The sequence below is a fragment of the Panthera onca genome, chromosome B3 (genome assembly GCF_046562875.1).
Source record: "Panthera onca isolate mPanOnc1 chromosome B3, mPanOnc1 haplotype 2, whole genome shotgun sequence".
In the NCBI taxonomy this organism is placed as follows: domain Eukaryota; kingdom Metazoa; phylum Chordata; class Mammalia; order Carnivora; family Felidae; genus Panthera; species Panthera onca.
In genome coordinates, this window is record NC_138344.1 from 82,400,008 (window position 1) to 82,413,255 (window position 13,248).

The following is a 13,248-nucleotide window of genomic DNA, read 5'->3' on the forward strand; positions in this document are numbered from 1 at the left end:
GTGGTCTGAGGCTTTGTAAAGGATCAGTTAGGAGTGACAGATTAACATTTTGGTCGGGCTGGGGTCTATTTGAATAGATATGAACAATGTCTTCAAAACAACCCTGTTTAAAACAGCTGGTTTCACGAAATTAACTTTTCATTTTGTTGTACAGAAACTTCTTTTGCTTCTCCTTTATCCGAGTTTCTCTTCTGTCTGATTACAAATCTGGTCCCAAGGAAAAAAAGGAGTAATCATTATTTTCATTAATAAGGTGATTTTCATGAATAACTTCACGGATGTTATTTGCATATCTTGACAGATTTTTCAGATGTCTTGTCGGTAACATTATCCCTTGCAAAATATCAACGATTGACAATTGGATTTGCATTCTTTGTTAAAAATGGATATGCCTTGACAATATCTAGTATAGAGTAGAACTTCAGATACCAAAGAGATGCGTTCTGAAGAATAAAAAAAAATCAATATCAATTAATTTTTATAACCAGACAGCAAATTTATCATCTTAAGCATAGCCATGTGAGAGCTGTGGCATAGTTTAGAGGCCACACGTGCTGGTTCTTGGATCAGACAAATCCGAGTTCAAATCTTAGCCCCGCTGCTGACCAGCTGTATGACCTTGGGCATGGGATGTAAATTTTAGCTTCGGTTCACTCATCTGCAAAATGCAAATGATAACGACCCACCCCAGAATAATGCTGGGATAATTAAATGAAATACTTAGAATCAAAACCAACACACTTCTTGGCCTATTTTAAGCACTTGATAAGTGTTGGTGAACTATACGGCCAATGACAATAAATTATGCTCCCCCCCCCCCCTTTTTGGGTCAGAAGTATTTTCTCTCCACCCCACATCTACCACCTGGAAAGTGCCCTTAAGCCCGGCATTGCCTGCATGAGAATCTCTTCCTATTGTGCTTCCCAACTACCCTGCTCCTGCCAGACCAACCCTTTATAAATAGTGGTCATTCCCAAATCACAGTGAATACTTTAACAAGTCCAGTGTTTTTCTGTTCAATTCTTTCCACACCACCGCCTCCAGTATGTCACTCTGTGAGTTGCAGGGTTAATGTTAGGAGTAGATGATGCCGTGAAAGGAGAGTACATCACATGGGGCCTGGTACTACATTACTGTTTTCATCACCAAAGCCAAAGCCAATGTTTGAGTGCTAGTCCTAGTCTTAGGCAATGTCCTAAGTGCTTTTCCTGAATTAAGAACTATTAAGTGAACAAAGAAAGATACAAATAAACCAAAAACCAGACTCTTAAATACAGAGAACAAATTGATGGTTGCCAGATCAGAAGTGGGTGCGAGGATGGATATAACAGATAAAAAGTATTAAGAGGTACAAACCTCTAGTTGTAAAATAAGTAAGTCATGGAGATGAAAAGTACAGCATGGGGAATCTGGTCAATAATATTGCAGTAATATCCTATGGTGACAGATGGTGACTACACTTACCGTAGTGAGCACTCAGGAACGTATAGAACTGTTGAATCAATATGTTGTACATCTAAATCTAATATAATATTGTCTGTTAATTCTACTTCAATTAAAAAAAAAACTATTACCGCCATTTTATAGAAGAGGAAATTGAGACACAGAGGGTAATTGGCACAGAGCAGTTGCTCAGAAAGAGGTAGTTATTTTTACTATTACCCTCACCTGAGTGAGTGGTTCTCTGGTTTTCTCCATATATGTATATTTCTTGTGTGTCAGGAGTCACAAATGGCCCAAGGGGTCAAAACCAGCCTCCAGACATAGGTACGGGGTTTTAGTATTCAGGGATTTTTCACACCTGTGCCCCCGCTCTTCCAGCCTTCCAGTCTTCCCAGTCCCTATCTGGTTTTTAAAACAAAGACTGTGTCCTTTCTCACTGAAGTTCTCACTGATATTTTCAGTCTCATGTTATTGTCTCTTCTCTGAGTTCCCCCAGTACTTTAGACTTTATGCAAAATTTATTCTTTGATATAATAAGTATAATAAAAAATGTAGTATTTTATGACAGTGACTGTATCACATGCGTTGGCCACTTAGGTTCTTGTCATAAGGAATGATAGAATCATAGGAGGAGGAGGGGTAATACACCATAGTTGTTACCACTTATTAAGAACACATATTTTATGCATATAAAGAGCTGTCCGTGAAATTACACATCAAGGTAGGTATCATCATCTCCGGTGCCCTGATGAGGACTGAATGAAGACTTGCAGAAGTTCAGTAATATGTCCAAAGTCACAGAAAGCTGAACTGACTTTCAAACCAGGGGTGTGTCAGACCCTGACCCCATACTTTTTCTACCTCATTTATCTAGCTGCCTCTTTTCTATAGCCTCCTGCTCACTTGCCAAATTTTAAGCATGTCAGAGGAATTACCTTTAATAGGTATAGTTTGGGGACACCTGGGTGGCTCAGTCAGTTAAGTGTTCACCTTTGGCTCAGGTCATGATCTCATGGTAAGTGAGTTCAAGCCCGGCGTTGGGCTCTGAGCTGACAGGTGGGAGCCTGGAGCCTGCTTCGTACTCTGTGCCTCCCTCTCTCTCTGCCCCTCCCTCAGTTGCGCTCTATCTCTTTCTCTCTCAAAAATAAATAAGCATTAAAAAAATAAAAAATAGGCATAGTTTGGCCTTTAATAGGAATATTTATATTAGGTTACAAAATATAAGGCATAAATTTTCTCACGTCTATAGGAAAATAATGAAGATGGAGATTAGGATTCAGTACAAAATACTAGAATGCATGGGAGCATACTCTTTGAAGATGAAACAAAAGTATATATAAGCCTCTTGAATATCCTACAAGGCATTTCCACTAAAGTTGTTAGAAATATCACATTTTTAGAGATTTTTAAAATATTACTTTTGTATAAGAAAACGCTCTTCATAGTCTAATCACTGCATATCAATAAACCTTGTAATGCCTTCCTTCCCATAATTACCAGTGTTTAAAGGACTAAAGAATATATTTTGGGGCACCTGGGTGGCTCAGTCGGTTGAGCTCCCGCCTTACTTTGGCTCAGGTCATGATCTCACAGCTCATGAGTTTAGGCCCCGCATCAGGCTCTGTGCTGACCGCTCAGAGCCTGGAGACTGCTTCAGATTCTGTGTCTCCCTCTCTCTGCCCCTCCCCTGCTCATGCTCTGTCTCGCTCTCTCAAAAATAAATAAACATTTAAAAAACCTCTGCTATTCTTCCTAAAAATATCTATATATATAATTATTATAATATAATTAATATATTTTATTATATATTTATTATTTATATAATACATTATTTAATGTATATTATTTATGTAATAAATATGTTATATATATTATTTATATAATAATATATCACTTATATAATATATATTATTTATATAATATATATTATATATTTAATATAATTAATATAATAGAATTATTATTATTATTACTGTTGATCAAAATATATTTCCTATGATAGCTTATTTTATTTGCCAGTGTCATACTCAAAATCTTTTTTGTCTGGGGTTGCTTTACAGTAAGTTACCATGTTTTAGTAAAGAATTGACTCTGCTTTTCTGAGTGCTAACAGAATCTATTGCCTTTAAATTTTTAATCCAAGACTGTTAACAATTTTGTAAAAAAGGAAGCAATTCTATCCAAGAGCTGCCCTCAGTGACATCTGTACTCTTCCAGGCACACATAATAAAAGTAGTGGCAAACACAAGTTTACGAAAAAAAAAAAAAAAAAAAAAAAAGAAGCCACACTAAAACCCTTTTCAGTCCTGTCTTCTGGGTTGTCACCGTCAAATATGGCTACCGGTTAAGATCACATTTCACATCTCTGACACAGACGGTTTGACAAGAAGCAATCTGAAGGCTTTCAGAAAGAAATCTGTCTGGGGTAGTTTTTGTGTGATGTAAATATTACAAGGTCAAATTCATTTTTTTCCAGTGAGACAAAATGTTAACCTTACACTTGGATTCAAAGCTGACCCATGACATCACTTTTGGAATGAATATTTCTTTTCACTGGAAGGTGTGACCTAATCTCCATATTTCTTCTATGTATCTTATTTCCTAATTTGACTTTGAGTCAGAATCACCTTTTTTCATACATATGTTGATGCTTTCTGCTGCTGGAAATAGATCTGTAGGCTGTTAACAATTATTGTCATTCCTATTACATTCTAAACATGCATTCTAAAGGTGGATTGATTCTGTAGTTTTGTAATAACCTGAGTGTGGCCCTGGTAGAGTGGATGGGAAGAATATTTGGAATACATCCTTTTCATATTAGACATTTAAATCCTTCAGTGGTTTTGGGGTTTTAAGGGAGATGTATTTTCCTGATCTTGATGTGAATTGTTGACACATATGAGCTTTTTTGTCTTGAATATTACTTTGTGTTTGTTTACAGTATTTATGTTAAAGTTGAGAGGTTAGATTTGTTTGTTTATTATGCATATATTTATGTATTATACGAAAACCCACCATGGGTAGCCTGGCCTTTATTACCCTGTAAGTTGCAGACAGGCATTTGTTCAGATCAATTCGGCAAACATTTATTGAACACTTACTATGTGTCAGACACTAAAGCAGAACTGCAGAGATGAATAAGACACTGTTTGGCTCTTACATATTCATGATGTGGAAAAATTTCAGGCAAAACATATTTTTAGAAGGAGAGTGACTCGGTACATCTTTAAGACAAGACAAAATGCTAGCACATCCTTAAGTCCTTATAGTTAAATAGTCACATGTGGTTCATGACTACCATACTGGACAGCACAGGCCTATAGGATAAGAATATCATTCATTCACTGAAAATCTAATTCTTGAATACTATGAGATGGTAGGGAAATACTTATTGTATAATATTAAATGAAAAAGAAAGCCAGTTTCAAAACATTATTCACAGTTTTGATCTTAGTTAAAAATTACATGCACATGTATTGATATATACACACACAGAAATATAGAAATACACCAAAATATTCACATGGACTAATTTTGAATGTTGAGATTATGATGATCTTTATTGCTTTATATTTATCTGTAGTTTTCAAACTCTTCATGATGAGCATGCATTACTTTTGTAAGCAGAAAAAAAATGTGGAGAAAATTAATCTTTTTAATATGATAGGATGCAGAACTCTTTTAATAAGTTTTTGAAATCTAAATGGTAAATGAGATATAGTTTTACCTTTAAAATATACCTTATAGCTGTGCTTTCAAAACCATTTTATTCTTAACCTATTGATACATTTCTAAATTTACTAAGGTTCTGTTGAAATGGGTTGCCAGGCCCACTAATAAAAATACCATATGTGTCTTCATAGATTTTAAAGTAAGAAGCTTAGCAGAAAAAAGAGACAGAGCACAGAGGGGGCTGCTACCTCTGCAGTGATTACTGAAATTTTGCAGAGTAGAGCGCAGTTAGCTTAATTGGTTTTGAGCATAAGTTTTTGGGAACAGACAAATCTGATTTTGGATTATGGCTTTGACACTTAAACTGGTTTGCATAAAGGTCTTTGTGAGACCTTGAATAAAGCACTTTAAGTTTCTGAGTCTTGTTTTCTCATCTGAAAAATGAGAATATCAAGATCTTCCTTGCTAGGTTGTTGCCAGAACTCAATATATAGTACTTGTAATATATCAGGCATGAAGCACACAGTAGGTGATCAACAAATGTTAGTTCTTCTGCCCAACCTCCTTTACTTCCAGCCATACAGTCTAGGCAATGACTGAGTGATATCCCCTTGCAAGGAAAATTGGTTAGAGCGAGTCTGCCAAGCTAGGAGGCACCAGTGAATTCTTTCAGACTCTGAGTTTCCAAGTGGGTTCCACAAAAAATTGACCAAATACTGAAAAAAAGATACATAGAATTTGATTATTTAAAATAAGATATTTCAACCCTTTGTCCTGTCTTCACTGAAGACTTTCTTTGCTAATATCAGGCTAGACTCTTGTCCACTCCAAACAAAAGATTTCAGCTCTCGTCTTGATTCTAGATGGTTAGGTGTATATGCCAAATCAAAATAATTTGTTTTGTATCAGATGACTATTATTTAATGCAAACAGAGAGCATTTCCTTCCTGCTTGTCCTTTGGCTGGCTCCTATTCAACTGTCAGGTCTCGGCCTTGATGATGCTCTCTGGGACATTTTCTCGGACACCTCAAGCTTAGATCTGACGCTTCTGTGTGCCTCTTATCTTGCTTAGTTTTAGGTATACAATAATCAACTGTCTTCCTTTGCAACCAGCATATAAGTTTTCAGAGGGCAAGGACTCTATGGTCCTTGCTGTATTCATCGTCTTGAACACAATTTTGACCAGTGGTAGCTATTCAGTTAACATCTGTTCATGTTACTTGTTTGGGCAGAATTCACTTGTATGTTAATGGAGGCTACATGCCAACAGTGGTCTAATTGATTTTTTTTTCATTTTTTTTATTCGTCTCTGTTCACAGTATTCGTTTTGTTTTGTTTGCTGTGTTTTCGCATTTTTCTGAAGAGCTAAGGAGGAATGTAAATCTATAATCAATCTCACCTGTCCCCATTTTAGTTCTTCCTCACAATGAACTTGTCCTTCTTTATACTCTTGCTTCCAGTTCACTCACATGTACTTTAGAGTCTTCCTGTTAGCTATAGTATACTGATTCATTAAACAGCCAGTTTAAATATATGTTTAGTCTCTCTTCTACCTTTTTGATTGATTTTGTTAATTAACATTTCATGTAGATAAAAATAGATTTGGCTTCTTGAATCCAGAACTCAGAGTTTCTCATCCTTTTCCTGTGACTTTTCTCCCTTTTCCCTCTGTATCACAGAGACTGTTCCTCTCATTATAGAGTCTAGCAAGGCTTAATCTTTAGCAGCTAAATTCCAGGCACTCTCTAGGACCTGCCAGCTCAGGGAAAGGAGTGGTGTTAAATGTGATGTGCTTCATGCCCTTCCTTCCTGCCTGTTAAGAGTATCATTTTCTCCAGTTGACCCAGCAAAGGAAGGTTAGCAAAATGCTTCTAAGTCCTAGGTCAGATCATAGCCTCCAGCCCAGACCACCAGCGTTGGCAGGGGATCCGGTCACTGCCAGACACGTGGAGATATGCACAAGGGCTCTATTTTTCTTGGGCTGAATTGTGTAGTCTTCCTGCTCCCTCCTCTCCTAGGAGTTTACATAGATGGAAAATAAGTTTTCTCTTTTGGCAAAATAGCAAGGAAGTTCAGAGAAAGACGTGTTTGGGCACCGAGTCAGGAGGAATAGGAATCATTGGCAAAGTTGGAGAAGTGGAGTGTATTCATTTTTTTCTCTGATTTTCCAGGATTTTTTTTTCCTTTTGTAGGTTTCTCTCTCTCTCTCTCTCTCTCTCTCTCTCTCTCTCCTGGAGATATGTATTGGTGTAATGAGTTTCAGGATTGTCAAAAAAAATTTTATCTTACAAAGCTCTCAAATATTGAATACCTGGTTAACTACTTATTCAGATTAGGTGAAGTTGGTCTCTCTCTTTCTCTCATTCTCTCTTTCTCTTTTTATTTCCTTGTCTTTGATATTCTAGTAGCCCAGCTTCCACTTAATTTTGGCAGCTTGGAGATCCATTTTATTTTATGAATGTTCATTGAAGAGAGGTAATATATATACCCCCACCCTCCAAACCATCTACATTTGTTTTCTGTATTATATGATTTAGTGCTTGGCTATAAATGACTCTATTACAGATTCCTTTCCCTTCTATGCTACCCTTTAATATGTGAATTTACAAGGGGCAGTAGATCTCCCAGAAGCAATATACATATTTTTAACAGTACTTGGGGAGGCTGAACTAACTTGTGCTGAGAGTAATGGACTGGATATGAAGGAAATGGGGATTGGCACAAATAGCTGACCTCAGTTACAACCTTTTCCTGTGTCTTGTCTTCTATACCACATGGTCCTGTCCAAAGTATAGTCAAATCTATAAAAGACAAAAAAAATATCACATCTATGGTAGTGAGTTTTAAATCTAATACAGCTTAGGCTTCTTTCAGCCAATGCTTGGTTGCTTATAAAATGTCACTTGTTCTTTTACAAATTTAAGAAGTTTACTAGGGGTAAACATCAGTAGCTCATGCTTTGGACCTTTATGTAGGTCACGCTTCAGTCTCTGTAGTGAATCTTAGTGTTTTTTTTTTTTTTTTTTGACACTTAGTTTTTACCTCCAAGGGGAAAAATACACTTATACCTCAGAAACATGAGTTTTGCCTTTAAGAATAACTTGTAATTTTGAAAAATATTGGCTATTTTCTGCAGTTCAACGTCAAATCCACTGACATTTTTATTTCATCGTTTTTGGGGTGTGTTTTGTGACTAGACCCCAGCTAGTCCCTATTTATAAACTGTGATAAATGGATTTTGATAATTCTACTTTATAAGGCAGAAGCTTGCACATTGGTAGGAGTAATACAATAAAAAAGAACAAGTGAGTGAAACCAGAAAATGAACACAGAAGTGAACTTGTTACCAGAAATACCATTCTGCTGCTGCTTTTTTCTTCTTTTCATGCTGAACTTTCAATGTGAGACAAGTTTCGTTATTTGGGATAAGGTTGGACTCTGTGGTTTTATTTTGTTCCCATCAGAACCTCGTATCTTTGGCAGTTGACATAGGTAGATAGATAGAGAAGTAACTAAAATGTCACTTATACCTTGTGGCCTGGAGTTGTTGTGTGCAGGTACTGTGGGAACACCAAGCAAGGAATAAATACATTTACCTAGGAAAATTGAAGATGACTTCATGCAGGAGGTTAGGGGGAGATCTTCTGCAGAAATAAGAGTTTGACTCCACGGAAATGATCAGAAAATATGAGCCAGGGAGTACCACATATGCAAAGGCCATGTTGCAGAAAGGCCTGGAGAGACAGAAGACTAGGGAACTGTTTGACGGGGCTAGACGGAGGAGTTGCTACGCCTGACGGGGCAACAAGAGCTTAGCAAAGCAGTGCTTCAAATGCTGGTATGCCGGGTGAAGTTACTGGACTTTCTCCACTGTGCAAGGGGGAGCATTGACATTTTAAGCAGAGAAGATGACAGAGTCGGTTTCTTAGAATAACATCGATTTTAATATTTAAAAATGAATTGAAGGGTGAAGAGAGTCTTTTAAAGTGAAAATGACAGGAGACCTTGATCAGAAGTGAAGGAGATCATCTAATATTCTGGAGAAAAGTGTTTGTTACATAGGTACCAGTTTCTCAGGAGAGCTCTTGAATCTCCATAAAGAATAATTGTTTTTACCAGCCCTGTATTTCCATGAATGGTTGTCTTTTATTAAGGAGACATGCATTCTGAAGGATTTTTAAAATATGGTATATCACTGACTATCCTAGTATAAAATATGGGTTGGATGGGTAGCATTTCTAGCCTTTGGTTCGGACTCTCTGATATTGTGGTCCCAGATGGAATTGAGGACCATAAGCCTCCAGATGAAATGGAGTTGGGTCATTGCATTTCTGCTGCTGGGAATGCCCACTCCAAGCTGTGAGTGAGCGTTACTTGGCGTAGGCATGGTGTGAAAATAGTGCTAACGCCAAAATGAGAAGGACTGAGCACTGCCCATTAAGAAACCACCCCGATGATTAATTGTACCGAAAAAAGACATCCTTTAAATATTTGCCCTCCAAATGGATTATGCCAATTTATACATTATGTATTTGTTGATACCGTCAGTATAATGGTGGTGGAATTACAACTTTGAATCAGACTTCCCCAATTAAACTGATGATTCAAGTGGTCTTAACTGTCTCAGTGAGTTCTACCTCCCTTTGGCAAGGCTTAATAAATGCAAATCTGAAATACCAGCCTTGTAGCTTTAAAAATATGCATATTTTCTGGCTGTTGAGAAAGGCAAAGAGTAAACCTGAACACTTGGATTTCAACCATTGAAGCAAAGACGGAGAGATGATTGAATTCAGTCTTAAATTTTATAGAACTAAATTTAATGGTGAGCACAATCGCACTCTGTGGTGATTGTTTTCAGTGCTGCTTTATTAAGTTATGTAATGGCAGGAGTTCAAACTCAGTGATTGTCGAAATGGTAAATTTAAGGAGTGTTTGAGATTGCCTGCCAATATGCAAGTGTAAGGGGTTTCAAAGTGCAGAAAATATTATTTCCACCTTCCCATTTCTGTAGCTTATTATTCTTATTCGAACAGTTTTTAGGGATTATATTTAATACACTGCCTTAAAAATGTTTAAAAATCTCATTTTATTCCCCAAAGATTTGTTTTTTGCTGTTGCGATTAGATGATGACAGCTAGCTGGCTTTTAAAATTGATCAGGAAGTATTCTGGCAGTCATTCAGTGTTGTAATAGCACTTTAATGGATATGAGCTATTCACCCAGATCAGACTCAATGTCAAAACAGGCGAAAATACAGCTGTCACTCTGGACAACAAGATACTCATATGCAAGCAGCTGCTTAATACACAGTAGAAAGGCAGCCTTTTAGTAATATTTAAAAGGTGTGTCAATGCCAGTGTATGAGTGTCCTATAAAGTTGGGGTGTGCCATTTAGAAAAGAGGAGGATGAGGATGTGCATGCATTCTATCTGTACACTTATTCAAGCGTATCCTTTGAAAACCATCCATGTATGTACTGTAGATAAGCAGGGCGGCCTTAGACATTTCTTCTTTTTTAAAATACATACGAAAATGATTAAGCATATGTGCACATACATGCATACACACAAATGCCCATTTGACTCTGTTGGCCGAAGCATGGTGTTAATGAGGTCAGAGTCCTTTATTCAGTCTCCATGTGAAACTGGTACACTCTGCTCTGAACTAAATTCAAAGGCTGATCCCTCTCCTCAGCTAGTCAACGTCTACATGCAGGCTTTGATTTTGAGAGCTGACGCTGAGGAAAGCACAGTCAGGACAGTTACTGGTAAAACTACTCCCAGTGTAGTCATCTCCGTCATCCACCTGAAGGACAGTACCTCACTGTGCTAACCCCACTAACTGGTGATGTTCTGTCAGTAAAAAAATGTCAAACCAACTTCATTAATTTGTTTAATTCTTGAGTTTGTTATGGGACATGTGTGGCACAGGGTAGTTTGTTTGCCAGTTTTATGGGTGAGGCAACCGAGTTGCAGAACAGCTGAATGAAAACCAGTGTCACGTGCCTGGTTATGACTGCAGTTTAGGTGTCAGACTCTGGGGTCAATTCTCTTTTGGTGGCACAATTCCTATTTTCATCATTCCAGAGCAACACATGCTTTATGAGAATTTATTGCATGCCGAGCATTCTCTAGATATGGTAGATGGTACCAGGTCAAGGTCAAGGTAGATGGTACCAGGTACAGATCAAGATCAATAAAGATCTTGATCTCATGGAGCTGAGAATGTGGAGGGAGAATGACGACAGTTACTGCATGTAAGTAGACACAATCCCAAACCCAGTAAATTCGACAGTGGAGAAAGAAATTAGATGCTGTGAAAGTACACAAGGGGGCATGTGTAAGGAAAGCCCACATGAAGGAGATTCCTCTTTTTATTTTTTATTTATTTATTTATTTTTTTAACGTTTTTTTTATTTTATTTTTTTTATTTTTTTATTTTTGAGACAGGGAGAGACAGAGCATGAACAGGGGAGGGTCAGAGAGAGGGAGACACAGAATCGGAAACAGGCTCCAGGCTCCGAGCTGTCAGCACAGAGCCCGACGCGGGGCTCGAATTCATGGACCGCGAGATCGTGACCTGAGCCGAAGTCGGCCGCTTAACCGACTGAGCCACCCAGGTGCCCCTTTATTTATTTTTATTGAAGTGTAGTTGACACACAATGTTACATTGGCCTCAGGTATAAAACATAGTGATTCAACAAGTCTGTACATTATACAATGCTTACCATAAATGTAGCTACCGTCTGCCACCATAGATGACCTTAGTCATCTTTTGAAAAAGACTGTGATGAGGTCTAGACTTGCCCAGGTGAAGAGTAAGATACAGGCAAGGCTAAAAGTATATTCAGGTGAGTAGCGACTACTCACGTTGACCAGAATATAAGGTAAGTCCAGGAGCATAGCATATAATGTGACTGGAAAAAGAGAGACCAAAACATTTGCCTTAGTTCTGCAGACAAAGAGGACCAGGGAGGTTCTGAGCAAGGCAATGGCAGATTGGAACCACGTTTTCGAAAGATTGATTTGGCAGTGGTGCATAGGAGAGATTGAAGTGGAGAGAGGAGGTACATGAAGAGACCAGTTAGGAAGTGCCTACAACATTCCAGGCAAAAGGAAATGAAGGCCCCCACTAGGGTGGCAGCATGTCTTGTGGATTTCTAAGTGGAGCTTCTGACTGCATTCGAATACCATAACACACACCGTTAGTGCCGACAACCTGACTTCCAGTTGCCAGCATCCTCGCTCCAGGGATTTCTCTGGTTGTGGAAGCCCTGTGGAAGCCCAGGGAATTAACGTAGTGTCCGATGATCGAGAGAGATAATATGTAAGTACACCGGTTTCTTCACCATGTGGATGGGATGATCCTTGAGGTGCAATTTACACTGGTTCCCAGAATTCCTTGGTGGGGTTAAGCTCTAGTGGCTCACAGTGGTAATAGTGATTTCGTATCCTTACTGACCGCTCTCCCTTTCCTCTGTCACTTCCCCGACACCCTTCCAATATTGCCTTCACCTCCAAACAAATCTTTATCTCATTTTATGCTTCTGGGGGGACCCTAAACAAAGACAAGCTCAAGTTCCAATTTCATCTTGTGACCGACTCAGAAACTTTCACTGGTACCAGGTTCGAACTGTGATTCAGACTGGAAATTATAATTTGTTTCATTTTTGATCCAGAAATAGTTTCAGCATATCTGTAATTTCTTGATGCGTACGTCATACTGTCAAATCAAATAGGAAATCTAAGGGTGATTTGGCCCAATTTCTTTGTGTATACAAACGTGTAGATTTGAAAACATTTCGATGGAAAGTGGAAATAAAATTAATCAGTTGTAGTATATTAATATCTTTATTTCATTCAAATAAATATGTAGACCTATTTGTTCGTGCATATGTACTACATATTGTATATGTCCTCATTAAAATCTGTGAACCAGTTAATGTCCATTGCCTATTAGAAAATTAGTAGATCGTGCCCACAGTGTCACATCTATTCTCTGCCCAATGGTTCATTTGCTTAACTGATGACCACTCTGTCCCATTAAGAGCCATCATACATCATATAATAATGGTACCTTCCATATTTACAGTCCACAGCTATACCAGTTACCTCTCAGTCACATTCTAACAC

The 13,248-nt window shown here is 37.9% G+C and overlaps 1 protein-coding gene across 8 annotated transcripts in view; it reads left to right on the top strand.

Annotated features, from left to right (window-relative positions):
* Positions 1-13,248, top strand: part of NPAS3 (neuronal PAS domain protein 3) — an 858,324-nt gene that overhangs the window by 77,000 nt on the left and 768,076 nt on the right. The window lies entirely within an intron of this gene.